The sequence below is a fragment of the Aptenodytes forsteri genome, unplaced genomic scaffold, assembly GCF_000699145.1.
Source record: "Aptenodytes forsteri isolate BGI_AS27 unplaced genomic scaffold, ASM69914v1 Scaffold128, whole genome shotgun sequence".
Lineage (NCBI taxonomy): Eukaryota > Metazoa > Chordata > Aves > Sphenisciformes > Spheniscidae > Aptenodytes > Aptenodytes forsteri.
In genome coordinates this window covers 38,399-44,038 of record NW_008794880.1, presented here as the reverse complement: position 1 = coordinate 44,038, position 5,640 = coordinate 38,399, and positions in this window count along the sequence as shown.

The following is a 5,640-nucleotide window of genomic DNA, read 5'->3' as shown; positions in this document are numbered from 1 at the left end:
TGTTCTCCAGACCCCTCACCAGCCTCGTTGCCCTTCTCTGGACACGCTCCAGCACCTCAATGTCCTTCTTGTAGTGAGGGGCCCAAAACTGAACACAGTATTCGAGGTGCGGCCTTACCAGTGCCGAGTACAGGGGCACGATCACTTCCCTAGTCCTGCTGGCCACACTATTTCTGATCCAAGCCAGGATGCCATTGGCCTTCTGGGCTGCCTGGGCACACTGCCGGCTATCTCTCACTCTTGACTTTCTAGATAAGGGTCAACATAAAAATCACAAATTGATGTTATTTTAAAGTCACATTTATACAGCAAATGCCAAAACATTCTGCCATTACACACACACGCACAGAGTCTCCTGAGACTCATGCTCTGTGGAAGAAGTCCCCCTCAGGGTTCCCTGTTGCTATGCCACACCAGAAACGCCACTCAACTTGGAGACAGATCTAACCATCATCTTGGTCTGAACTGCAGACACATCACAATGAAACCCACAGGATCTACAGGAACAGGTTTCCAAACTTCACAGCGAGAAAGACACCAAAATACCATTAAGGAGGAGAATGAAGACAGCAAATACAATCCTGAGTTACTTCTTACATCCTTCAAACAGACAAAGTAGGAGCCAGTCCCTCCCAACAAGGAGCAGAAGGACAGGGAAAGCAGTCTCAACAAGGAGCATAATTTTTCCCCCCATTTCTACTTTTTTTTTAATTCTTCTGAGTGTTGCTTTGAATTTCTTACCTCTCCTGCAGTCAGCAAAAGGAAAAATGCTCTGAGTGCTGCTTCGTTCAGCACAAACCAATGTAAGACGATCTCCACCTGTAAGACTACACCCTTCATTTCAAGAGTCAGAGAAAGAAACTCTTAACAGGTGAGTTGTGAGAAGGTATTTCAGGTGTAGGCATCTCTAGCAGCAGATCTCTTCATTCCACTTCCACAGCTACAATGTCACTGATGAGCGGATGCTGAGGAGACTCAGCACGTAGTAACTGGAATGCCTCCAACCACATCTGCTTTGTCTATCTGCTTTGTCCAGAGCCAATTTTCCACTGAGGATGCCAACACTGTATGTTTCTGTGCCAGTTCCCTGCTCCTTCTAAACTGTTGTTTAGATAGAATACACTTGTTCCATAGAATACACTTTTGTTTGTCTGTTGGATATTTTCAGCACTTTAGAACCATTTCATACTACATGATATAATAGGAAAACCTTTTTGTTTTATACAGTGGCCTCTAACTTCAAAAAAATAAAAAATTAGAAGTTGGCCTATTTGGGCAGCTAGCCCTGCAAAACACAATGTGATCATAGCCGTTAGTCAGAATTTACAAGAATTCAGATCTTCATGCATAAAATTAAAAGAAGAGCTGGACAACAAAGAGAAGAGCATTTTGAATTAAAAATTAAAAAAAAAAAAAAAAGCCTTAGGGCAACCACAACTCTTCAAATGGTATTGTTCTAGGATCCCACGGTACATCAAACCAGGACATGCCCCCCTGAGCCAGAGTGCTTTGACTTTTCTTTCTGCTGTGCTTTGCATTCAGTCAACAGAGACTCAGGGAGAAGATGGACCACAGACATACTGATGTGTGTCTAGTGCAACTTCTAGTGAACTTGCCATGAGTTGGTATAATCATCACTGACAAAACTGTTACCCAGATAAAAATCTGCAATTTACTATTTTAATACTATTAACTTTTAATTTTATTATTAAATTAAATGTTAATATTATTCTAAATATTCTGGTGTTGGAGACGTTTTCTAATATTTATTGCCAGGCAAAATCTAAGGAGGAGGCAGCACGACTTTGGAGGTTGGCAAGTTATCTCTGTATCTAAAGAACTACTGTGTCTCTTAGTACTGTAACCTAGAATGCTTAATTGCTTGAACTTTGAGAACTTATTAGGCTATCATATTTATGATACAATTTTTATGTAAAGCAGAGAGGTACTTCCCATAAAGTTAGGGTAGAATCATGGAATTCTGAATATGTAGTGATTAGAAATCTTTGATCGCATCATGATGTTTCATTATTAGAAATCTTTGATCAGGAAAAACCATTTAAAAATTCTCTATGAGCTTTTCTTAGAACTACTCAGAACTAACAATGACACCAACTTCATGATATGCACACATTCTTCTCTCTGACTTGGCACAAGCAAACAGCTCCCGCCCAGCTTGCCATTTGTTTTTCACCCTAGTGTTCATTCCTTAGAACGAGTTAATTACTCCTTAAAAACTGGGTCAAACTGGGACCAGAGGCCTCAACAACAGGGCCATTTCCCTGCACAACATCCCATGAACTCCCAACTGATGTTCCTTTTCTAGGGAACAGACCAAGTGTTAATACCCGCTACTCGGTACAAGAAGTGAATAAAGCAGAACAGAGAGAAGTAAAAGGGAAGGGCAAGAGGAACGGAAATAAAGGACATGGTTGAGTTCACCAAAGCTTTCTGTTACACTGTTTTGCTGTGGCAGTAAGACAGCACTGTTAACTGAGGCAATACATACTTGGTTTGCTAATACCACAAGATATACTTAGCAAAACTGTTTTCACAGATTTAGTTCCAATTTCACAAACTACCCTTCCTTTCTCAAAACATATGATTTGAGGTTTGAATTATTATACAGATATAGTATATGCTAGTCATCAGAATAGTATGAATTTCAATTCAGTTTTAATATTCAATTCTATAAGGTAGATTAATGCCATAAAATATTTTACACTTTAAATGCAAGAATCCAGAAATATGAAGTTATCAATATCACAAGCAGCCTGACATAGCTCCGTTGGGTACATATATACACACACACGCACTAACTATTACTATGCAGTTAGATGGTTCAACTATAATTTACAGAGTACAGACTGAGAGTTTAGTGAAAAGCATAAAAGACTGCACAATAACAGCACAGTAGTAAGAATCATAGGTAGAGTAATAAGTTACAATCATTGTATTTTGTCAGGACCACAATGGTTCTTTTGTTCTTTTCTCTCTAAAACAACTAAAAATCTACACAGAAGATGCATTTTTTTCCTTGCCCAAAATATTTATTTTCTAAAGTTTTGTTTGTGACAACGCAGGCTTGGAGCTCTGAATGGAGCACTCCACCATGCTTGCAGAGGATGGCCAAGAAATGAAACTAGAAACAAACAACCAAAAAACAGTAGAGAAGACAGGGGAAAACACTTCTCTGAAAGCACAAGCTTATGGTTTGTATGATGAAGGCCACAGACCACAAGAAGCTTAGAGCAGCGCTCCACAAAGGTTTGCAGAGAATACCAGATGCCTTGTCAAGTTGGTCAACAGAAACTCCAACCTCTGCATTTAATAGAGAAATAACGGAAGTCTGGATAGCACTTTGACACAGGATTCTCAGCTGTTTTGCACATCTTCTGAATATGCAATCTCTTCCACCTGGCTCTACCATATGTCTCCCCTGCTTTTTAAATAAAATTCCTTCAGCAATTTGATCCTCTGTGTATGCTCTAATCATGACAGACTCTTAAATCGTAATATGTGCCATATGTTTTGCTTATCTCCTTGTTATGAACTAGAACTCCTTAAAAGACCTATGGTTCAAAACAACCGGCTCTGAAAAAGGGAAGCATGGCCTACCAAGCACTGGCAACTGTATCAACAGCAGAAACTGAACAGAAAGGTAACTGTGTTTTTTCCTGTTTCACGTGGCTGAACCATGTTTATTAGATCACTAAGGAACTCTATACGATTTCTGAAGCAAGAAAAACAGTCTTTTTTCAATTGAGTTTCTGAGTAAGATATTGGCTTCCCACGACTCTAGTTAACAGAGAGAAGGAGGTCTACGATCATTCTGCTCACTGTACCACTTCAAATTTTAAGACTTCGTGTTTAAATAGAAGAGGAACAGAACTAACTCTTTGTCAAATCTGCCACAGAAACAAAGCATTGGGATCACCAGACTGTGTACTGTTATGAGCAAGTTCCTCTAATCCGGTGTAACACCACAAATAAAAGCTGATTTTCAATAACTCATTTGAGCTGGGGAAAAAAAAAAAATTCTAAATCCTTCCCACCTTTAAAGAAGAAAAAAAAAAAGCCACAGCAAATAGCGTGCTGCAGGCAACGTAACAATTTCCTCTCTCGTACTTTCTTTCTGTAGCCAAAAGAAATATCAGCATCTCAGGAGCAAAACATCACCTGCAAATACTGAGTTCAGGAGCATTGCTATACTTTTCCCCGTGGCAGCACATCATTAGTTAAGTCCAAAGTACCAAGATGCTTAGATCTATTTAGATGGCAGCAAGTCCTAGACGGCAGCAAGTCCTAAATGAGAAAAAGACAGACTCCTTAGATTAAAAAACAACTCTACATACCAGTAACATTAAGCACAATGACATTCAGAAGAGTTCTTAGTAGCATTCCCTTCTTGATCCAGGTATGACAGGAAAGAAAAGAAAAGGTGAGACAGACTACAGTCACGCAGGATTAAAGATTTAGCTGCCATTAAGTGAATGGCAGACAGACCAAAGACAGACTTTACAGATGCAACAAGTGATTGACCTGTATTTAAACAGTAAGGCACTAATGAAAATTTTGCATGGATGTGATAGACCAGGAGAAAAAAAAAAACAGATACAAAAAACAAACTTCTGTAGAAGATGTCTATTTTAATCCTTCAGACCTATGAAACAAGATTAGAATCAAGCAACTGATATCTTCTCTTGGTACTTTAAAAAACTTCAACCAAAAAGCATCACAAAAGCTGCTACAAAAATTAACTATACAGTAAAGGCTTAAGGTCAGTAGAAATTGGTCAGAAGACTGCAAGAGCAACAATATCTAATATGTCCAAAGGATACGTAGAAATCCAAAGGCACTGAATATATTTAGTAATGCCCTAGAAAAAGTTGGTGAACTGTGAAGTAACAGAAATCTTTGAGTGAATCCTGGCTGTTCTAGGGATGTTCTAATTTTAATGCAGTGTACTAAAGTCATATTTCACCCAGCAAGAAACCATTAACCATGGTTTATGTAAGATTTGGAGTAAATGACTTTTAGCTCCACAGGCTGAGTTAAAATGTGTAAAAGTTGACAGGTAACATTAAAGCCACATTCATCAAGTCCACAGAAAACTGACCTTCTGAGGAACCCAAGACATCAGCAAATGGCTTTGCAGCAACAGCTGACTCATTGATGATGCAAGATACTGAACATCTGAAGATATAATTCATGGAAACTACTGGGTTCTAAGTGAAAGATACGTTTTTAGGAAATAAAGTTGGAAGATAAGAGACAATTGATGAAAAACTGCCTGGGATACATGAAGGTTAAATTACTTCTAAGTATAAAAAATGAATGGTAAGTAGTACTAAATATCACCACAAAATATGATGGCATGCCCTCATCTTGGACACTATATCCATTTCTGAAAATATTAAAACTAATTTAGAAACAGAGAGGATAAATAAAAACATTAATGACAAAGTAATGAACACTGCACAAAAAGTTAATTGGATGCTCATTTATCTTAACACAAGAACAAAAACACACACAAAACTAAAAGAGAACACATTTAAAGCCAGTAAAAGGAAACACTCATTGCAGAACACTTTAATGCCCATGAAAACATCAGGATAGAATACAGTACCAAAATCAAAA